The 24,151-nt window shown below is 40.7% G+C and overlaps 1 protein-coding gene across 3 annotated transcripts in view; it reads left to right on the forward strand.

Annotated features, from left to right (window-relative positions):
* RAD51B (RAD51 paralog B) overlaps window positions 1-24,151 on the forward strand; it is a 424,424-nt gene that overhangs the window by 317,548 nt on the left and 82,725 nt on the right. The window contains exon 11 of one of the 3 annotated variants that reach the window (XR_004240589.1): window positions 20,531-20,617. The exons of the other annotated variants lie outside the window; for them this stretch is intronic. The gene's annotated coding sequence lies outside the window, so the exon portion shown is untranslated. The remainder of the gene's footprint in view (window positions 1-20,530; window positions 20,618-24,151) is intronic. 3 annotated transcript variants of the gene reach the window in all.

Here is a 24,151-nt window from a genome sequence, read left to right on the forward strand (position 1 = left end):
AACTCTAATAAATCTCCACTGGAGAGGAGTGGATCAGCAAGAAGCCGTTCAGGACTGAGTTGTATGGAAGAGCCTGCAGGCATGTTAGGTTTGGTGTTGCAGTGCCAGAGCTATGTATGAGAACCTCACACATGACTTACCAGTGTTCACCTAAGTGTAACCAGACACAAACCAGAATATATTTACTATTAATATTGCAGCTGTGATTTTTTTTTTCTTTACTTTTGTGATTAGAAGAATGTGACAGCTGTGTGCGTGTGTGTGTCTTCTGGCAGTGGAGGGATGACAGTGCTTACAGCTCCCATATGAAAGCAAAAGCATGCTTTCTCTAGGCCCAAAACGTTTACAAAAGTACTTCATAAAGCTTAGGAAATAATGACAGAGGAAAATAGGTGGCAGTGGATTAGACCAAGGTATTTTATGTGCTGTGATGTTTTGTATAGTCATCTGGAAAGAAATGGAAGAGATCTTTTGAAGACCATTGATTGGAAACAATCTTTATTACCAATCAAGTTCACCTTTGTCAAAAAAGATGATTATTTAAATATTAGGCATCTTTTACTCCCATGGCACAAAAATGATTCAAAGACTTGATCTGATAGATAAACTGTTAAATGGCTCATCAGATTAGATAAGGAAGTTGGAATGTATTTGATGTTAAAGTTACATCCCTACATCCCTACATATGAAATCTCTCCTCGTCTATAATCTAGAGAAATATATGTGAGAATAGGAGGTCATCTGCATGTTGTGTAGTTTTCTGAAGGCTGGGGATTGGTTTGGACATTACTTTTGTATTTACTGCTTTTTATCCCCAGTGGAAGAAAAATGTTTGTATTAGCTATACAGAGATGAAAACATGAGGAAGTTCTCAGGTATTGGTAATGGACACCAAAGTTCTCACCTAGCGGTCAGTTTACATTAAGATCTGGGCTACATCAGAAAGAAGAAAAAGGGACTGCTAACCAACCAGAAGAGAGTTATTTCATTCCATTCTTTAATGGAGCAGATTATTCCTGGCCTTTTAATGTAAAAGTTGTCAACATGAATGGAATACACAGACCCCTGCGAAGACTCTCTAATATAAATTACCTAATATTGTCATTTTTTGTCAGATTCCCAAAGCAAGGTAATGTGTTAGGATGTGACTTACTTGACAAGGATGCTAAAAGCACATCTGTCACCTAAATGATATTTTTTTTCTGTGATTAAGAAGTTCTATTACTCCATGATCCAGAATCATGAAACTTATTTTTTCTGTAGCCCATTTCCATTCACGGCTTACGGTCAAAACAGGAGTTTAAATCTTCATAATTAATCTTAAACCCTTAATACACCATGTTATTTCTGACCCAGCAAGGACTTGGCTCTCACAGTAACATATGCAGCAACAAAGTGATACAAATCTTCCTGTTTCTTGTCTGAACCTGCCAAGAGCCGCTGTGGATATGTGTCACCACGATAGTGTTGCAGTTGCTGAAGATGCTATTAGTGATTCCAATGGGACTCCTGAAAATCAAAACAAAACAAAGTCTTTTTTCTTGAACTGTTGATCAATTGATCATGAGAATGAAAAGGTTTTAGTTGTAATTTGGCTTTTCATTTTATTTTCTAAGCCTGTGATGAGTAATGATAAACACTGACAGGTGACTCGCATGGCATGTGCATGTATTTTGTATTTGGGAGCCAGTCCTGATGTGATTGGGAAGTATGCATAAAGGCTGCCTAAGCAGAGTTCCTCTTCTTCTGGGCAGCATTGTATTTTGATCTTTTAAACATCATTTGAATCCTCACTGTTGCTTGAATGACTTGTTATATCCATCCCAAATATTTTGCATCCTCGACATGGGCAATTATTCTTTTCGTGAAATGCTTTCAATTAAAAAGTGATAAAATCAGCCCTTGGAAAGTTTAGCATGAACTAATTTCAAGTGCTCATGTATTCCAGAAAGTGAGTCTGAGGCAATGGTTGGAGGTTCTTACTAAAACATGAAGATATGAACTCTTAGACGAATCCACGGGGGAGGCTGTTTTGAGCAACCGCCTGTGCTGAATTGCTTCTTGTCATCCCCAAGATAACTGGTTACCACTGTGATTTCAAGTCTCTGGAAATAGTGAGGCAATTTTTAGGAAACATATCCAGCAGAAAATACTCACACCTTTATAGGTTAGTCTGAGTAACCTTGGAAATGCACACAAAACGATGCAGTGCTTACTGTGAACAGTGTGAGACTGAGTCTGACTTAGAATTTTAAAAATTCAAATAAAATTTAAGGAAGTTCTAACTGGAATGCTGAGAATTTCCCTGTTGATTCTTGGGAGTGTGAGCTATCTTATAAATGGTTCAAGCAGTTAATGCTAAAAAAATAGGAGTTTTGAGGTCCATTGCATGGGAAATATATGAAGTTTGTAGTTTCAGAAGGAAACTACAGATGTGTCTGGAAATCATAGACTCCAGTTTTCCTTGTTAAGCCACTGAATTTGTCTATTTTCCTCTCTTTCTGAAGTTGTCTTGCTCAAAAGTCCTACTTTAGTCCATTTTTTCTTGCATGTATCTTCTCTGTGCTAGTTTCTGAGGAACTGACGAGAGTATTAACATATATGTATCTATATATAAGTATCTGCATTAGTTAGACACATATAAATAAAAAATTCCTTCTCTTTTTTGGAACAGTGGTCTTAGGCGACTGTTAAGATTCCTGTTTCCCAATCATTTAATACATTGGAAGTTTAATCAAGAGGTCTCAAAGACTATATCTTTGGCCAGGGAAAAACAGTTTGGCAAAGAAAAGGTAGGAATGGTAGCGATAGGAAGTTTTTTAATATGTTTCCATGAGAAAGAACAGAAAGAAAACAAATGCAAAAGAAGACTGAAGGAAAGAAAAGAACCATAAGGCTGAAAAAATTAAAGGACAGTGCTCAAACTGAAAAGCCATTGAGGAGAAAGAATCATCTAAGAAACTCCGAAGGGTGGGGAATGGAAAACTGAAATTAGGAAGGGACCTTAAAAAAAGCCTAAAGCTTTGTCCATGCTGCCAACAAATCTATTTTGCTCAATTTTGGCTAAGCTGGATAAACATTTTTTCTGGCATGATAGGTAGTTGCCCAAATTTGTTTGTTACAAGTAGGTTGGAACAAACCTCCCAAAAATGTTTTTGCCTAGTCTCGTGAATTATGCTAAATCATATTTTTACTTTGAGTCAAAAAAATTTGGCCGCACAGAGGCCAGCAAAACACCGAGGCAGCTCAGACAGTTGGATTTCACAGCTGTTTTTACATTCTGTGGTTTAAGCTGTGGGGATGTGGCTTAACTGCAACATCCCGCCAGATCTCCAAGGGAAGGAGCACCCCAAGGTAGCATTCTCCGGCTCGGCCAAACATCAGGAACAGCATAAGCAAGGGAGATTCAGCCCTCAGTGCTCTTGATGTCTGTAGTGTAAAATTACAACAAAATCCCTGCAGAAGACTGTAACACAAAGAAACCAAAGACACAGACTTTGGACAGTCAGTGTGAATGTGCTTGCTCTACACAGCAGTGTTTGACTCTGTTTTGTACAACTGCAGCAGGGCTGGTGTTCCAGGTGGGTCAGAATCCTGCTTGGAGAGAGAAGAAAAGTGGCTGAATGTTGCCTTTGCCTTTAGCTTCACAAAGGTTTGTTTTTCACTCAGAGTAGCACTGCCTGCTCTGTCTTCCCAAGGGAACCATTCTGAATGAGGGTCACCAGATGCAGATGTTTGACTGTGACCACCCACCTAAGATCATAGCCAGGTTTCAGGCTGTAGTAATGCTGATCTCTCAACTCCTGGTCATCAACAAGTGTTCAAACCAAGGCCAACTTCTGCATCACTTCTGGTACTCATCAAACCCCTTGGTAAGTCGTCTGTGGGAGCTAAGTAATCTGTTCACTTTGTACTTGTGGGTTAGCCTTTTGCCGCCTTTGCTGCCTGAATTGATTTCTTGTGGAGTAAGATGAGCACTAGTGCAAGGCAATCGGGTAAGGCTGGGTGAAAGAGGGATGGAGGACATGGAAAGAGAGACAGGGCCACGTCTTCTGTTAACCATTCACAGTTAGAGCAATTTGGCTCCAGTGTCAAACCATGTGGGACAATGAAGTAAAGCTACTTGTGTCAGCCTACCCTCAGCTGCTGGTGTTGCATTGCAGTGGGGGAAAAGACCGATAGCAGAATCCCAACAAAGCTGTATGTTTCCACTTTTTCCTATTAAATGGACAACTTCAAGTTTTTCTGTAAACTGTGGCAAATCTATGAGTGTAGTAAAAACCAATAAAATGTGGCTTGGTACAGACCTGTACTTTGTGGTTGGTTGACTGTACCTACAAGTCTTTCCTGTAGCTGGTACTCAGAAGTCCTCTTTGTGGATTTCATGGAACCTAATAGCAGGTAGCTTAATAAGTCAGCCAGGGATACAGTCGCTCTCTCCTCTACTTTGTTGTCACTTTTCACTGAATTTCTGTAACCTCACTTATGTTTGAGTACCCCTATCCTTTATCCGGCTTGGTTGAAAAAGTTACAGGGATAAAAACTAGTGGGGTATGGAATGTGATTGCAGAAGTGTTGTCTGTGTAGAAAACCAGACTAAAAAAGAACTTGATAAAACAGTATTAGAAGGAAAATGACACAACTATGTTGTTTGACTTTAGTGATTGCAAACATGATTTTATCATTTCTTCCTTCAAGAAGGGTCTAATGTCCTACTGCTTCAATTCATCTGAAGGTTGCAACTTGAACCTGTTTGATTTTAGTTGAGCTGAGAAAAGACTGGGCTTGTAAGTGCCAGTTTAACTCTTCTTAGATCTGTTCAGCACATGAGGAAGGACTAATAGGGATGTGTTAAACTGATTCTGGCCATTAGAAATATGGTCTACATCCGTGGTCCTTAGGCAGCTTTTAAGGCTGAGAGTACTCCATGGGATGTAGGGCATTTGTTTGGGGCAGCTAGTTAAGGCATCTTCATCCTATTCAGCACCATTTTCTCTGATGTGCCTCCATTGAGAGGTAATTGAGAAACAATGGTGAATTGAACCGCTTGGCCTGATTTTTCTGACAGTCTGAGTACCTAAAGGTCCTTGTGCTGTTGCTGGTTGTTTTGTGATAGCATCTGAGACCCCTATTCAGCATCCAGAGCTCCACAATGTAAGGCAGTGTGTACACACAAAGAATAAAACAATGGCCCTTGCTGACTTCAAATATGGTTTATGGTTCATCCAGTGTGTCAAACTGAGCACCAAAAGTAATGGTCAACAAAATCACAAACCACTTGAAAACAAACAGCAGCTTAAAAAGTCCACATGGATCACCATGTAAATGTTGTCCTGTTTTACACTGGAAACATTTCTGACTTCTGTTGGCACACTGATAAATTCCTGCAACCAACATCATCTTTTTTGGTTTGACAAAAGGGCAAACCTAACATCCAGGATTCCTAAGTGCTCATAAATGGGATCACACTTCTTTACAAGCTCTCAGAAAGGGAAAATATATATTTTTAATTGCCATATTGGCAAATAGGAAGGACAGATAGGGAAAACCAAGAGCAATATATTTAGTTGCAGTAAGTGCCCAAAACAAATACCAGTGCTTTATGACTGGTATTTGCAAACAGTTTGAGCAGTCCATTTTTCTTACAGAGTTATCTAGCCATGAGCTATTCCCAGTAGATGAACAGTGCCCACCAGTGTTTGCCAACCAAGAAAAAGAGGAAAAAAAACTTTGCACTTTGGTTTGGTCCGTTTTTGATTTGCAGTAGTTTTGCAAAGCAGTGTTCACAGTCATTTGTTCTGTTTTCAGCAGTCCTTGACCATACCCCCTGCCAGTAACAGGACCTTTAAGAGCAAGAGAAAGAAACAACTTTTTTTTTACCCGACTAGCAGAGGATGTGCTGAGCCAAAATAGAAATAGCAAGGTCAGGTCAGGGCAAGGCCCTGCATTTCATTAGCTAGGCCTGGCTAGGAGTGATTAAATATGTACAAGAGGCTTTGAATAGATCCAGGGAAGAGGGATGACATTGTGGAATACAGAAAAATCATTCTTTGGTGCTGTCAACTGACTGAAAACAGGATGGTACTTAATTAGAGAGATAAAAAGAATTTATTTTAATTATTTTAATTCTGCACAAAAGAGGGCATTTTTTTTTTTTATTTTCTGCTGAGTGTTTTGAAGAGAAGGAAAGGAGGGTCTGGGGAGAATGTGTCAGCCTGGCTTAACAGAATCCAGATAGCCTCAAGATACATGTTGACCGAGCCTGCAATTCTCATTAATTTAACTTGATGAAGACTCAGTAAAAAGACAAAATTATACTGGCAGTGAAATCAAGGCCCTGATAAGTTTTGGAGATCCTCCGGTTAGAAACTGAGGACCTTGGGAGCACATTGCACTGTCTGTTTCATCAGACATGCTAGAGAATTGGAAAGAATGGAGCTTCGAAGCCAGAAAAAGTACTGTGTCAAGTGGTGCTCTGGCTGCCCAGCTCGAATTTGCTTTTGGGGCTGCCTGACTTCACTGGCATTGTATGACAATCACACTGTTGCACGGGTACCTAGGCACTGAATGCCCACAGTTTGTAGTCCTTTTCCATAGAAAATACCAGTCCAGCTGGTTGAAGTATGTTTACATTTGTCCAGAACATCAACAATAATGTCTTTGCAAAATTTCTAGGGGCTATTTTTTTAGACCAGCCCACTGGAATATGACTTCCCACTTTATACCCCGTCTGAAAAATGATTCCTGCAGCAGCATAATGCTCCTCAGTGTCATGTTGGAAGGTCAGTTCAGAATCAGCTGCAGGGGATTTCTGCATGCTCATTTTTGCATGAATGTAACCTAAAACATTGTGAAAGCCTGGATTTAGTTACAGTAGTGTCTAGATCTCTGTGTCTAGACACTAGCATATTTACAGTAGTACAAAGATATTAGTATCATTCATACTGGTTCTTGTTACCTAAATAGTGTATTTTTCCTTCTGGTCCAGTATATCTTAACTGCCTAAAAAGTGTTTTCTTGGGCAATATTGCATCTTCTTTGCTCTATTACAGAAAAGATAAAGCTTATAAAAAATCTTTTGCTTTTCTGAAAGTTATTTGATAGTGGAGCTGACGTTAATGGTCAGTTCACTGGCAGAAGTATATGGTTTGATTTATATGTTTTCTTGCTAAAATGTCAGATTGACAGCCCTGGGAACAGAAATGCTCAGCTAATTGCCCAAACATGCAGCATGTTGCAAACTTTGCCAACCTTTCACAGCGATAGTATCTTGATCATTGAGCGTGAGAGCACATCTGAGCCTTAAGAAGGCATTCAGTGCTGAACCTGATAGGGCCTAAGAAGTACTTTTTGTTAGCTCTCTTCGTGATTCACGAAGGTAAACAATGACCCTGAGTTTCCTTTGTAAAGCTAGTGAGCAGCCAGCCTGGCAGTAACAGCTCCGAGTCAGAATTAACAAGAGCTATGTTTCAAACTGTGGTAACTTTATTTGGAAAGGCTGCAGATCCCACTTTCCATCCCATGAGTGAGCATTTACCCCTGGTCATTGTATCTCTCCCTGTTGTTCCACTACCAGCAATGACCAGTTGTGGGCCTGGAAAGTTTAGGTCACACATTCTTGAAAATTTCTAAACTAGCACTAGTGTAAATTTAGTCTCTGAGGCTTGGTCAGAAGCAGTATTTGTCAATAAATAGTTGCTGAATCAACATGTCTGTTCTGAATTACCCATCACAGCAAGTCCTAACTGCTGACTGATTGTGAAACTTATCATTCTTTCCCTGATCCTTCCTGCATCTGCTCTTCTTCTCCTTTTCAGGTTTTCCCCCTCCTGCTTCTCTCATCCATGACCTTTGCCATTTCCCTTCACCTTCCCTCCATCCACTCCTTTTCCATTTTTCTCTCCCTGCTCTTGTCTATTCCAGTCCCCTTGCATGCCCCTATTCCTACTACTCTCCCTTTCCAGCATTATATTTTTTCCTTCATACATCCCCACGTATTTTTAATTTACTCATCTTCCTACTGCTTCCTATCTCCCTCCCCTCATTGTCACATGGAATAAGCAGTGGTGTTATGACAAGGGGGGGGGCTATTAGCAGCACTGCATTGATCTATTCTGCATCATTCTTCTGTCTTGTCCTCATGGTTTCTTCTTACCAGTTGTCTTGATGTGTTTAATATAACAAATTTCTTTTTTCTTCCTTTTCATTAGAAATCTGGGGGAAGGAGGACAAGCAATAGGGGTGTGCTTTTTTGTCCTTTCCTGTGCATAAGAAGGGGTAGAGGCCCTGTCTTGAAAAACTTGGCTTGTTCTTTCCTTGGGGTTTTCTTCCAGACCCTTTTCTAAGTGAATGGAGAGGAGTGATTTTCTTGTATCACCGGCATTCTTTTCTTTCCCTCCTCCTCTCTGCCCAGTCACGTCCCTAATTAATTGAATTCCCTACTAGACCTTTTGTGAGTCATTTCAATTACCCATTAGTGAAGCAGCCTGGGATTTCTGCTGTGTTTTCACTCATCTTCCTGGAATTTCTCTTCTCCTCCCTCCCCCTCCTTCCCCTTTTAGTCACTCTGGTCTGTGAAAAGCATTAGATGGACTTCAGCGCCGAGTGCCTATATTGTTTGCAGACCCAGCTGCATACTTCCACACTCTGCCTCGTGCGTCACAGCTATTCATCTTGTTTTGTACTTGGCTCTGCTGCAGATGCTGTAAATATGGTAATTTTAGATTCCCTGATTGGAAAGGGTTGCAGGGCGGGTCTAAGTGGTAAGAGCACTGTTTGATTTACACTAGTTCGTTCTGGTTTCTCAGGGTTTGGGGTTTTACCAATACAACTGAAATGAAACATGTTTGTAAAGGCAGTCTCTTTTTTAGGGTTAGGAGAAGGATAAAGGTGAGGTTATCTTTGTGCATGGACATGAAAAAGCGCTGCCTCAGAAGCTCTAGGGAGACTGGAAAGAAATGAAACAAAAGCAGGAGGTAACTCCTCAGATTATTATGTAGGATGCCTTCACACACAAATTGCTGCAAAACGTGGATGGATGTGAAAACTGCAAAAATTGAAAAGATCCAAGGCAGAGAACTGCGAAAGGCAAATCTGGAAATTGACAGAAATGCCATCAGTACTCAAGTACTGTAGACTTACAGCAATCCCTGAAGAGCAAAATCAATGGGCAGCTTATTTCTAGAAAATCTTGAAATACTGGGTGGACTGCAGCAGGTAACATGCATTATATTTCTGAGGAGAGCAAGGCGGTCATAAAGCCAGCTTGCTAAAATTATGATGGATGCAGTGACTGCCTGAAATCTGATATATGGAGAATTGCATTTCTATTCTGAAATTGAATTTTTACAGCACATGAATCTTTCATGCTTGGACTAATTCTCAAGTGATACAGAGAGGCAAACAGCATCATGGGGAACCAACCTGCCGGAAATGTGCCCCACACATCCCAAGTTACAAAAGTAATTTACAGTCCTCAAGCTATTATGATACTTTCATATCATTACTATACTTGTCCCTGTGAGATTAGAGTATTTCACAGGAGAACAGACTTTTGATAATCAGGCTGTTGTGAGAAGGCTCTCTCTCATGACTTCCCAGAGGGAGCTCATTTGTTGGACTGATGGGAAGTGAATTTACGAGGGCTCCCTGCACATCGGTATTCATAGGTACTTTTTTTTCTCCTCTGAGCTCTTTATCCAGTCAAAGGAGAGAGGAAGGAAATGGTGTGAAAATACCGCTCAGTACAGACACGTTAAGATGTTCTTAGGAGACCTACTGGGAATTATTTTACCTTCAAGGTCTTGAAATCTTGGCCCCCTGTTAAGCAGTGGTGGATTTCAGAGGTTCATTAGATGACTCTGGAGTTCTGCCACTTCACAGGGTGATGCTACTCAAGTCAAAACTGTAAAAGTGAGAAAGGAGCTGGTGAAGAGTTGCATATGTGACCCCCCTCTTTCTTTACAGGGCATACAGCAGCAGAGCCTGTATCATTTTATCTGAAGCTACCAGGTCATGACAACACCATTTTTTAGCTGTCTGTGTATTGCCCTCTTTTCTTGCACATGTACCATTGCTAGTATCATGTTACGAGGTTTAGTGATTTGGCAGCTCCTACACTTTTTCATTTCTTACATATCCTTTTAGATTAAGTTTTCCACTGCAGAGTTAGCCTGGTGAGCACTGCTACACAACTTCCGGGGTGAGCAGCAGCAACATCTGAAATGGAGCTTTGTGGCTGCTGTCATTTCACCTGATAAGCTGTCCAGTGTGTGCCAGAGGATGCCAGCTGTGCCAGCAATACTGATTGAATTGCCCATGCTCTGGGCAGCTTTCTGTGCCTTTCCATGGTAACTCCTTTCTTTTCCCAAGAGTACGCAGCAGGACGGAAGACTTCTGCTTCACTAGACTGAGAAAAGCCATTTTTCACAGCACAGAGCTGGCTCCTTATCACTGGCAAGATAGCACATATACTGTAGATGAAAACCCTGTCAGCCCTTCCATGCCAAAGAGTATCTGATGTTCCTTTACCTTATGTGGGACCTAAATTCTTCTCCTGTAATGTTATTAGGTTTATTATGTTATTTAGTTTTTTGCCACTGAGTAACACTGCTTGGCTCCTACAAAGTACTGCTGTGTTTTGCTCCAGAGCTGTTTGCATCTTAGCAGATGAAAACCTGACACAAACTTTAGTAATGTAGTTAATTCAGTTGGTTAGTAAAGGAGCTAAAGAAATTTTAAGTTTATTGTATTCTTAAACTCTCTTGGAGTTCTCACAGATAGGTTGGGTGTATATTAAAAAATCCACAACTTCTGGAAAATACCATTCCTTGTGGAGCTATTTTGGACTTCCAGTGTTCTAGGCTGTAAAATGCTCTAGAACCTGATAGATTCCCAGTTACAGGTTATTTCATTCCTGTATTTTTTTGACAGAGCAGCAAGAAAAGCAATGATTTTTTAAACAACTGAACAGTGACTGGGTTTTCTATTTTTACTTCTGTTTTGATACACAAAACCTAGATTTAGAATATGTTCACTAAATCCTTCTACACTGTAAAAAGAACATGATAGAGATTATTTTAATTCCCCTTGTCTCAGTACTGTCCAAGAGACTGGATCAATCTCTGTACATATAACACATGCTAGTGATTGCTCCAGTATATGCCCATTTATAGCATTTTTCTTACAACACCTTCTCACTTGACTATCTGCCACTGCTTGTACTGTAGACAAGGTGCACTGTTGGAAAAGGGAGTATAACGTGTGACATGAGAATTACAGTGTGCCAACATAGTTTTCAAGGACCTTTAGTGGATATTAAAGTTACAGTTATCTAATACCAAGGCTATGGAAGCACACCCATAAGGTGTAAAAACAAAGTTAAATATCATATGCCCAATCTTTTCATTTCCATGCTGGTAAATTACTTGGTGGTTTAGAGAGAGAAAGGGTTCTTTGAATGGGACTTGCCAGGAGAAAGGGAAAGGTACCCACATGTGCAGCCATAAGGTTTCTGATTTATCTGTGCTCTGTACAAGTGGTTGGTTACTCCTCAGAGCTGTAGAGCTGAAGACAGGATATCCCCATGGTAAGTGAGTAAGTAGGGAGGGAAATTGCTTGTTGGGTTAGTGAAGTATGGAAGGAACATCAAGGAGAAAATAATTTGTTAAAAAGGGATGATCTGGGAAAGAAGTTACAATGCAATGATGGGAAAGTAAGACCTTACTAGATGTATTATTTTTAGAAGATGGAGAAGGGATCAGATTAGGATAATTGGAGAGATCAAGGAGGGAGAGATGATTTGTACAGACCAAGCATTTAAGCATGACTCTTCAAGGTGACCTGTTGCCAGGTTTGAGATCAAATTAGGTTTGGTATATTATCAAATTAAGTAAGTACATGCATGTAAAATACATATTCAAGAATACTTTGCAGAGCTGGACTGAATACTGTGTAGTACAGAGAGTTTTCAGCTCTTTCTGACCTTTCTAGCACCTTCCAGGAACTGTCGAATACTTCATTTTTTGTTCCCAAACTAGCTTTGCTTCAGCACTACCCTCATCCCCACTGGCAGCTCTTCCCATCTCCAAATTGCTTAGTACACATGGCAGCTTTCAGGGCCTCAGACTTCAGCCACATGCCACTTGGAAAAGTAACCTGGCATGAGTTACACATGTATCAGAGTAAGCCCATTGGCAACTCTTGTCCTTCCCCTACTTGTTGCTGCATTGCCATTTGATGCATGGGAATGGTGGTGAAAAGTGTCTTACCCAGTGTCCGTAACTGGGTTAGTATTTGAGTGTAGGGTAGTATTTGAGCCAGTTTAATCCAGAATTTCCTAGAACCCAATTCTGTATCTAATTCTCCTCCAGAACAGATGTCTAATCTAGTTCAGTCCATCTGTTGGATTCCAAATGGCACGTTAAATCACATACATGAAGCGCAGTTAATTAATAGGACATGCAGTTTACAGGGTGAAAACGGGGAGAAATCTCCTTTCAGTTGATTCTCTTACACAGAACTTGTGCACAGATATTTCTTTTTAAAAGTAAATTATTAATCACACTACCCTTTTTTTATCTAAGCAGCTGGATGGCAAAGGTATGGCCTAGTCACCCATTGTATTTGGTTTTACAAAGAATTGGCACTTGGAGAGGGTCAGTTTGCATTCCTCTCTCTCTCCATTACGTTGTGTGCTTAGAGGGGTTTGTGTGGGCTATCACACTTGGCTCCCACGAGATCCCACATCTGCTAAAGGATAGAGTGTATGACCCCGCTCTCAGCCTCTTCCTTACCTCCAGCCTCCCCCCATCATCTGAGAAGGTTAAACTAAAAGCAACATGTATGATGGCAAAGGTCCAAGTTTGAAATGTGTCCATTGTATGTGTTCAGTTCAAAAACAACATATCAAGGCAAGTGCAGTCCTTACAAGTAGCACCCCTGGGCCTTCTTTTATTCCAAAGCAGAGATATTTACCCAAGGAAAAGAGGGAAGTGATGGGGTAACAGAGTATACATATTGGGAAAATATGCAGGCAGAAACTGAAGAAAAAATAACATTCTGCCACAAGTAGCTGCCTTGTTCCTCAACTTTTTTTTTCCCTTCAGATTAGAACCAGCCATTTCTTGTGCTCTTTCAAGCACCTTCTGTGGTTTCCTGACAGCTGGCTGGAGAGGATTGAAATCTGGCTTGAAAAATAGGCCATGGGTCATGTTATTTTCAAGAGGGGAGAAGCAAAAATTCCCATAATGCTCAAAATTCACAGGCTTGAGTTTTGTTGGGTTGTTTTTTTGTAGAACATCAGTGTTGGATATTTTAATAAATAACTTTAGTTAAAAATTCTTAATAGAGAACAACTACAGAATCAGCTCTTTGTTTCTCTTCCCTCTGATTTAAAATGGCAAGCAGTATTTTGTGTGCAGTTGCAGCATGTCCTTTTTCTCTGGAGTGTGAGAGGGGAATGTCAGCTTCATAAAAGGGTATGCTGGGGTCTTCTGAAAGTATTTTTTGTTTGTTTTTTTAAGGATATGGTAACACTTCTCTTGCAAAAACTGTTTCATTAACAGAAAGATAAGTCTGAGTAGCAGCCTGCAGACTGGTGTTCTTTTTCCCAGCTCTCCTGAGCCTGAATTGAAAATACCAATACATTCTCAGCTTTATGTTCAAGCAGATGGTTTCTGTTAGGAGTTATAAACCTTTTGGTGTTTTCTTCTTCTGTGAATAAGTTCTCTTTTTAAAATATTATAAAAGGAGAATACTTAGTTCACAGAAGTGCTAACTTATTTGACCTGCATTTTAGGACTCGAGGCTTCTTCTTAGGAATACAGTTCACTACTTCTGCAGCCAAAGGGCACAGCTGAAAAAGTTAGTCCTGTCAACTGGGTTTAAGGAAAGAAAGAAGAAGCAGAGCAAGAAGTACAAGAGAAAAATGTCAGGAGGAGTCAGCAAGTAGAGAAAGTCAACTATCATGCCCTGCTATATGGGGAGAGTCAAGAATTCCATCAAAAGTTGTATTATAGTGGAGCATGAGGAAGGTGAAAGTGTTGATTGACTCTTGACTTTTGAACAGATGGGCGAACAAAACAACCCCAGGCAGTGGCAGAGCACAGCTGAGTCATGTACGGCGTCACAGGGTGTGCAGGGACTGAATGAGTGGAGAGCTGGAACCATGTCACCTGGCCAGGGCATACCCTGCATCAGCAAATCTGCATCCTTCAGATACGTCTTTCAGAGCATCTTTCTTCTCTTAGCTTTAATAACGTGTTACAGTCCCTTCCACAGAAGAACTAAAATGGGATCAAAGGAGAGTATCGTCAGCATTGTCCAGTCCATCCATAACACTTCTAGAGACTCATTTAAGGGCAATTTTAACAAGGGTGTTTTTTGTGTTGTGGACAGACATTCTCTAAGAACTGGAATAAAGCCCATGTCATACAGCCCATTCACTGAATAAAGAGGGTTTTGATGGGTAACTGAGATAAAAATAGTCATCAATTCTTACTCCCAGCCAACTCCTTTAGAATGTGAGTAAGAAGCATAGTCTAATGAGTAGAAGGTGTTGGTGGAAACTAGGAGCTCCATTCTAATGTTTGTTCAGCTCTGGACTTGTTGAGGGACAATAGATAACACTGGTGAAGAGTTTCGACTAGTAGTTAGTAATATTGAACTGCTTTGTGAAAATGCATGGAATAATTAGTTAGCATCTGCAAAATGTTTTGAAGATCCCAATTTCCATGTTTCTTGTAGTTGTGACAGTGCATCATACTGCATAGTGTAAAAGAGATCTGTTAAATTAACTAAACAGACGAATGTGTCTCATCAGATCCCCTCATGTCCATGCTACAAATGATAAAAACCCACCGATAAGAGATTGAACTGAGTCAAATTTTTTCATCACATCACTGAGTTTATGCTGATTTACACGAAGCTATGCCCATCTGTAATGATTTTGCTTAGTAGGTCCAATGTCTTTATAAACAAAATTTATAAATTCGAGATTTATCAAGTGAGGGGGTGTCATAACCTGTGTCTATTTTCATTATGAATTTCTGCACCAGAGATACAAGAATAATTGTGAAAGTATGTTTTATAGTCACCAGTTTTAGACTGAGCCCTTTCAGAAGTTTTGATGGTCCCACAGTTACACCAGAAAGTTGACTTGGCTTCTGGAAGTAGTATTAAGTGCCAAACCAGATTACTCCTACTGTGTAACCAGTTTTCACCTGTTTTTGTGTACAAGGATGTTAATGAAAGAATACTTCTTGGAACAGTTTAATGGTTAGAGGAAGGTAGTGCTATTCATGGTTTTGCTAGGCAGTAGCCTAGGTACACACTCAGGGATTGTTTGCAATCCACAACAAACTGTTTTAACTGTCTGTAAAGAGCCTTCCCTGTCAGAACAATGGGTGTAAGTATATTACCACTTTTCAGGCTTTGTTACTCATAAGCTGTAATGCTTAATGCTCCGAATCACTAGCTATTCTTACTGTAGCACCATTTTTTTTTAAAAGTCTCTTTTTTTCTGTTTCTGGTATGATTGACCAGCATAGCAATAGCCCTGTTTTTCATATGACATACTGTACTCACTATTGTTTGAAATTGACATTAGAACATTTGACAATAACATTTTCGTTCCAAACTGACTTGTATTTTTTCCAGCACTGATTTTTTTTTTTTTCTGTTCTTTTCCTGTTTATCTAAAATAGCTGAAGGAAAAGGACACAGTGCATCAAAGCTGATAGGACAATAATTAGACCTACTGTATGTGCTGGTTGCATTCAGGCCTATGAGCACTTCCTTTCTCCTCCCCCATACCCAAACCCAGCTCTGCTCCATTCTTTGGAGCAGGCAGGATATTAAGATTTACAAGGCCTCTAGTCTTTGATGTGCTGGGAGACCATGGCTCTTTCTCATTTCTTTACAAAGCCTGAGCCTGAGGAAAACAGGTACAGGGATCATGAGGAGGGAAAGCTTCATATTCCCCACATTTCAGGTAGTTTGCCCTGAGAATGATAGTAAAGGGAATACAACGTTTGCTGTGATTTGGTGCTTGGGATTGGTTACAATCTAAAACTTGATCTGGGCTTAGTGCAGAGCCAAATTCTAAAGTGATTTAGTCCTACTGCATGCATGTTTACTCCTGCATGGCTATAGACATAATGGGAGAATTTACCCTTACAGAGTTGCAAAAGATTTGTTAACACGAGGAATTCCCACCGGTTTAATTTAAATAAGTTTAATAGGTTTACTGGAATTTGTGCCACACCCATGTTCCTCCTCTGTTTAGGCTGCATTTCACTAAGTGCTTGCACAAGGGCTTGCAATAGTTTAGGTAAATTGGATATAAACTGTGCGTTTACTTAAAGCAGTGTGATTTCCCTATGTAAACAAGAGTGAAGTCAAAACCCATGGACAACCCCCTTCCTCCGGACACAGCTGGAAGGCGTTGCTGAACTCAGTTACTTACCACAGTCCTTTGTTGGCCACTGCCAACTGTTCAGCCATGGACAGGATTTGTGTGTACACTCCCCAGTATGTTTTGGGGTGTAGGGTAAAAGTGCATTAGCTCAAACCACTCATTTAAATTGATGTGACGAATCCTGCCTGGAAGCGCTCACACCGGCAGCTCTGCCAGCTGCTGGGGAGACAGCAGCCCTGAGCGGGGTGGCAGATAGAGGCAGCTGGAGGGCAGCAGTCTCTCGGTCTAGGACAGCTGTACACAGAGTGAGCATCTCCCCATCAGCTAATTTCCACATGATCTAGGGTCCCTTCAACCAGCTTATTCACACTTCACTCTTTACTAAAGACTTCACAGTTGATTTAATTTAGTAGTCAAGGAGCATCAACTTCTATCCACTACTGTGCCACTTCTGTCTACTACATTCAAGCTGTCAGACATCAGGAGATTTGTCTACTATAAATCGTTTCCATTTCCCAGTTAGTACAAAATATTCAAGAGAGCAAGTTTCAGTTCAAAATCTAAAGGGGGTCCACTTGCCATTTCTCTTCAGGGTTTCTTTACTGTCTGTAATTCTAATTGTAGGATATCTCTGCACAGCTGCTTTTCAGTTTCACTCCTTGCTTGGTTTGCCATTGTTGACTGAAAGCAGCCTGTTTTCTTTCCACTGCCTTCAGTGGAAGTGCTGCAGGGTCCAGTTACCTCTGTGATAATCGGGGAAGATCTTTTGTAAATATCTGAAAAAGTGCTTTAGCATTAAGAAGTGAACACATAGGAGCTCATGTGCTACATTCAGTAGCGACTGAAAAGGATCAAATAGTTTCATGGTTCAGCTCCATAGCAATTTAAACTGCTCAGTCTGCTGTGCTCCTACTCATTCAGCTCCCAGCTCCCTCTCCTTCTCTTGCTCTGGCACTGGCACTTTCCTGACCTGAATAGTTGCACGAACTGGCCTAGACTGGCTGAAAAACAATCCAGGGGGATTTTTTTAGGCCACTCAGCTGAGGCTGGTTGAAGGTGCCACGGAATGGCATCTTTAGATAATCGTTCATCAGTTCCTCTAAGCTTTCTCATTACATAAGACAGCTCTGGCTGGTGTTGTTTCCAGGACAGTTTCTGAATTTGGTAGCCTGTGTTTCACAGCTGACTTACAAATGCAATTCTCCATGCAGCCAGGACCTTCCATTAAAATGTACTAATATGTATTCTTAAAACCACTGAAAACTTAGTGTCCTAAGTTAATTGCTGTATAGGCGTGTTAACATCATGAAGAGTTCAATTTCAGTAGGATAGTGTACATCTCCAGACTTAGATATTTTGCTCTATAAGAGTGGGCCTACTTTGTCTCTAAGAGTCACTAACAGTAAACTAACAGTTCGAAGGCATTTGCCTTTCAGAAGAAGTCTCTAGCAAGAGCAGGGGTTAGAATTCTCTTCGCTGTAGCCTGTTTCTTTTCCCTCCCAGCAGAGAGCAGTTGATCACCTTGATTCCCTCCATAAGGGATCCTTACTCCATGTCAACATACAGGACTGCAGAGCAGCATACACATCTAGGGTGGGAGCTAGAACTATACTCCTTCTTCTCATCTTTGGTCTTTCTCCTAGGAGTCAGTGGTCCAACATGAGATTAACTAGGGAGAACCACCTGAAACCTTTGTCACTGATGTCAGCAGAGAAGTCCCGGAGTGAATGGTCAGAGGCAATACATCATTCCTGTCCCTAGTCTTCCTCTGCCTGACTGAGTGACCATGAAGCATCAGACAGTGGGGAAGCTTGTGCAGCTGCTTATTCCTTATGTGTTTTGTAGTTAGATCCCAGCATTCTTAGGGCTTTTTATTTTTGAGCAACACTAATTTACAGGCGGAACAGAATAAAAAACTTGGATCATGCAACCCTGGTTTGCTTTCGCTATGTTTTCTGTATCTATTGAATAATTCCTGGCAAAGGAGGGTGATAAGGAGTTAATGGATAGCTGTGTTTGTAAGCACAGAAGCACGCACCACTACACCTGCAATACCAGAAAACATCTACAACAAAGTTGCAGACACATGAAAGGCCAGGCAGTGACCTTCAAAGGAAGTACATGGATTGAGACTAGTGCAGAGATAGGCATGGAATCGCCCCTGTTATCCTGGGGAGCAGGAAGCATCTGGATATATCAATGTGCCCTAAGTGATCTGTTGAGGAGTTTAAGCTCATTTTTGAATGTGTTTGGTCATTTTGACATTTGGAATTGCTCTTGCCTTATTACTGATGGACAGGTAGAGCTAGTTACCCCATGATTGTTGCAGTTGTCTTACACCTTCCATTATAAAATCCTGTTTTCATCTAATTATAATTTACCATAGCATTTGAGCCAAAAAGACTAAAATAAGGGACTTGTTTCTGAATGGTTTTGATAGAAAATTTCTTCAAAAAGTTTGTAGTCTGTTATGAAGAAAGTGGTTGTTCTACAAGTGATGGAAAGCAATTCTTTTCTAGGAAGCTCTACGGCCTCCATTTTTGGGCACGGATTGCACATTTTTGATGGATGAACGGGGTATTAGGAGAAAAAAAGGGAAAGGAGTTTTATTTTCACATAAAAATTTACCACAGTCACATTCTAGGCATGCTCCAGCAAATGGCTGAGTCCATTTTCTTTTGAAATTCCTTTTCCTAACCTTTAAGAACTGTTGAGTCACTCTAAGGCAGTATTAGGACACAAGAAATGAATGTGTGTCCCCAGTTTCACAGTACCTGTCTGGGCCTCTTGAAGGAACTGGAATGGAAAGCAGTGAGCAGTAGAATCATGGCAGTGATGAGCTGGGAACCTGTTGAAGCAGAAGACTGTGGAAGTAATAGCCATGATGAGGTTTAAAATTGGTGTGGCATAAGAGGAGATCCGTGTAGGAAGATATAGCTTAAAGGAACTCTCCCGACCTTAAATATATGCTGAGGTTTTTGAATCTTGCTATATTTCACTGTTGCATAGCAATTGGCTGACAAGATATTTGCCTCATTTCCCTCTTACCTTTAGAAAGAACAGTGTGCTTCCTATTTGTGCATGCAGTTAAAAGTATACACCTTAGATCTAAAGCTACCCAAACCCTAAAAATACCGGCATTTTTCTATGATGGAATGCAATTTGACATTTTAAATTAGTAAGTGTTTGACAACACTAAACCAAAACTTGGTATTTTGGCTCTGGGATTTGATGTCTAATACAACTGAAACTCAGTAAATTTTGGGGGGAAATGCCATGTATGGCAACAAGTCCCAACGCTGATGTCTATTCTGTGAAAATATTAAGGGCATCTCATTATCAATCCTCTGAAGAAAGCAGTTCAGTAGTTCTGTCCAGAGCAAGGAGGACTTTTGCTGAACTACAAGGCAAGAATTATGTCTCAATAACAATTTAAATTTTAACCATCTCTTGGGTAAAATTTTATCTCTTTCTTCAGTACAAATGAGTTCATGGTAAGGACATCTTTTTACTTTCTCTCCCTGAGTTTCTTTAAACTTTTGGAGTGCTTGTGAATGTAATTTGAGTTCGACCTATTCCTAGCAATCACAGAACTTGCTTCAAAACTCTGGCTGTTCTGAAAATGCTCTGTTTTGATACTGGCAGCATTTAAGCCCTTCTCATTTCCTCCCTACAACTGGAAACTACCTCTTGATTTGTGAAGGGTAAGGAGTGGCCTAAACGATAAAATTGTCTTAAGAGACTATAACATTTATCATGAGATGGAGTTCTATTAGCACGTAAAATTTTCTTTAGCTTGATTGCATCTCGAAGTTTACCAGAACGTACTCAAATAATTTCTAGTTCTAAGAAGTGTGTAGACCTCAGTTTTGCATATGGCCATCTCTCCAAACCACAAGTCACTAAAGAATGTCAGTGTGATATTTGGCAAGTTAAAGGAGGGCAGCACTCCTAAAGCAGGCTTGTGGTTTTATCCCTGCAGTAAGAAGACTCAAATGTTAGAGAGATTATTTTCTTTCACATGTATTATAATTTATTTTTTTTCCACAGTCTGTAGTAGAAGCACCTGTGTAACCTTGTTTAACTGCCTTCACACATTTTTCTTTCCCTCAGCTAATATTCTGCCAAAGTGACAAACTTTCCTCACTTTGAACTGCAGAACACCATGAAAGCCAGCATTTCTCAGCCTTGTCCAATACTGTAAGTCTTCTATGCACTGTTCATTGGGAGCTGTCATTTTATTAATGCTGTAAGAACATGACTGCTATAAAACAAGAATATATCTTAGAGAGAAGCTGTTACAACTTGCTAAAGTTTAAAAAAAAAAAAAAGAAAAGAAAAAAAAGAAAAAATAAAAGGTTGATGCTTATAAGGATCTACTGTTTGCTTAGGCTTGAGTCTTTCCCGAGAGTGGATCATTCCAGATAACTTGCTGCTGCTCTTTGATTAAGAATTTTTTCTCCAGCAGAGGCCATGAGGGTCATACATGCATAGACTAGAATTCAGTGTTAACAGGAGGAGCTTGCAATTATGTTTCCTTACCTTTATGTTGATTAAAAAAGAAAACAACCTTTTAAGTCCTTCCTCATCGTCTGGGGACCTGAAGGATGTTCATTCAATTTTTGGCGTCTCAGCTCATTCTGATAATGAGAATGCTAGTTAGGCTGGGTATTTGAAACCTGCATGTAAGTTCACCAAGGACAAGAGAGGCCTGAGACTTGTCACATATTTAATTTCTGCTCTCTGGGACACTACAGAAAAATTATTATAATCACCATTTGCACCCGAACCAAGGAATCTTGTCTCCATTCCAGTTGATTTTCCACTCACAAGAATCTATCCTTTTCCATCACAACAGTGATGGTAGTTCACAGCAAATAATCTGCCATGTGGGTAAGTGGCATTCAGTTCCTCACTTGTTTCTTTCTGCCATCTGGTGCCATTGCTTTGCTATCTGTTACTTCTTATCCAGCCTAACAGAGCTCACTGTCCCTGGAATAGCCTAGAATTGATTTCAAAGAAATTCGGGTCTGTGAAAAGATAGGTACAAATCCCAAAGAGGAGGCAATTAGTAGCTTCTTTCAGTAGTCTTCTTTGGAGTCCAAAGTACCTGCCTTCCAGTGACCAAAAAGTCTTATTTTTACAGTGAGCAGCCTTTTTGTTAAAGGTCTTACTAACATAGGGAATGGAATTTGTTAAAATACTAATTTTATTTCCATATGATCACTTTAAACATGAGCCAACTCTATGTTTTCCTGAGAGCCAATGAGGCTTGAGATTTTTTTTTAATTAAAAGTCAGCAAAGGTGGGGGTTTTATTTCCTTTCCCGTCAAATGCATTTTGAAGCACCTCTGTCTCCAGCTGGCTGTGGGAGCAGAGCCAGCCCATAATGGTTTCAAGCCCAGTGTGTGCATAGGAGAAAGGGTTTTCACCTGATTGATGACTATGAAAGTGCTTGCAGTGCAGACTGCTGAAGCTAGTAACACTGGAGTTGTTTAGAAGATAAGAGAGAGGAGGCGGCTGTATTTTTGAAAAGCTGGCAATGCTTCCCAGTCAAGTGCAGTAAATGGCACATGAAGGGTCTCATTTCATCGGCTTGTGGGCACTCTGCTCCATGAAACCCTTTGAAATGGTTGCCAGAGGTTGAAGCTGAGATTGGTTGAACTTTCTTGGTGTCCTGTTCACTGGCCTTATAGCCATTCCTTCAGCTACGCTGTCAAAAGTTTTGTTAGTGGGCCTATCTATCGTTTGGTACTTTGTATGAGGAGGTCTGAATATTATTGTTCACCATGTATTACTTAAAAATGCAAAGAAGTGTGACATCGAAATACCTTCCACAATTGTGGCATCCTTTCCAACTTTACATAAGATTTACTTCTTTCCAGGCCTCACATTGCTCCAGTTTTAGCATGGATTTCTTAGGAAACTCATAGTATCTTATCTCTACTTGATCCATCGCACAATGGCCACATCATCATTTCCTTAGGTATGATAACATTTTTGGCCGGAGTGACTTAATCTTTGCTTTAGGGCCTTGTGATGTTGCAATCATCTTTACAGCACCTCTCTAGTGGGTATGTTCCAGCAGTATGCTGTGGTGGAGAAGAGGAAACATCTTTGTAAAAGAGTCTGCTCTCAGTCATCGTGTGGGTAGAAGTGAAGTGTATTACGTTCAAGGTTCACGGCTTAGAGGAGCAGGAAAGAGGATAGATTGTTAAGCAGAATGTGAAATGGCCTCAGGATTGCACTTTGGAGGAGTTGACTACTTTTTGAGTGGGGAGGACAAGACATCCTCAGGACCACTTAAAAGTACAAATAAGGTAGAGGAAATACAGAGACTAGAAAGAGGGGAAGGAGACTGAGGAAAGAGTGAAGGGCAAAGTGGCACACCTCTTGGGGTGTGTGTCTGTAAAAATGGGGCTGGGTATTTGCGAATGTGCTCGTCTGTGGGTTTTCAGGTTCCTGCCTCTCACCAGCTCAGAAGCTGCATGCATGGCCTATTTAATGATAGATTAGTGTTTCCATGTGAAACCATAAAGTGCAGACATGCTTGAAGATGGGCAGGTGGCAGGAGAAATGATCCAAGCTTTATGAAAAGCCAAAAATTCAGGAAGACAGACGTTTGGTTTCAGTTCTGGGCAGATGCTCAGGTCAAGTCTTATTTTGTCCAAACCACTTCCCCTACCCTTAGGCATGATATTTTCAGAGTGAAAGGACAGGCAAAGCCCAGGGAGATTCCAGAGCATGGCTTGTTTGCAGCTGGCTGGACATGGAATTCATCAGCAACAAAGCAAGACTCGCTCTTCTCCTGCGGATATGGAGAGAACTTGGATTTGTGCACGCACACAGAAGCATGCACACGCATGTGTGCGCACACACCAGAACAAACCAGTTCTTCCCTGTCTGCTGGGGAGGCTTCAGTTACAGTATCTGAAGCCAGAGATTTCATTTAAGCCATTTGGACCCATTCGGACTCTGAGTGCTGTAGCCTTGCCTGCCTCCTTCCTCTCTTAGCTCCCAGCCAGAAAAATCCTCCCCCTCGCTGCCCTCCCTTTCCAGCACACACAACACAGAAAGCAAAAACCGACCCAAGCTTGCCTTTGCAGCTGGGACTTATCAGCCAGAACACACACATGTAGGTCATCCATGGGAACTCAGCAAAGTGTTGGATCAACAAGAGCACTGGGGGGGGATGCAGGGCAGCGGGAGGAGCAGGGATGGAATCTTTTTTTATCATTATTATTATTTTTATTATTGTCTGCTTTTTTAGAAAGGAAAAGGAAGAAAGATTACAGCAGCTTTTCTGTTAAATGAAAAGATTAGCATGCCGTGGATGCTTTGCAGGGGCGTGATGAGATTTGCAGCAGATGAGTTGGTTGCTAGGCAATGCTAATGAAAAGCAGGCTTTCAAAACTTCTGTGCAGTGTGGCCCCAAAAGTTATCTAGCCTCCCTCCTGCAGCCTTCACTCTCCCCAGCTATCCCCTCCCTCCCCATGCAACCTCCCAAATATTTATAAAATCCTCACCAGGAACAAGAAAGATAGATGCTGGAGTGGACTTTTGACAACTCTCTCTTCCTGAGCTACCCGGGAGATACACATACACACACACAAGTTTGCTGATTTTCTTTTCCTCCTTAGAAAGGTAAAAAACAAAACAAAACGACGCATCACCCCCAAACCAAAAAAAAAAAAAAAAAAAAGCAAACAAAAAAAAGGAGAGAAGAAGAAAAGT

Source organism: Corvus moneduloides, chromosome 6 (genome assembly GCF_009650955.1).
Source record: "Corvus moneduloides isolate bCorMon1 chromosome 6, bCorMon1.pri, whole genome shotgun sequence".
Lineage (NCBI taxonomy): Eukaryota > Metazoa > Chordata > Aves > Passeriformes > Corvidae > Corvus > Corvus moneduloides.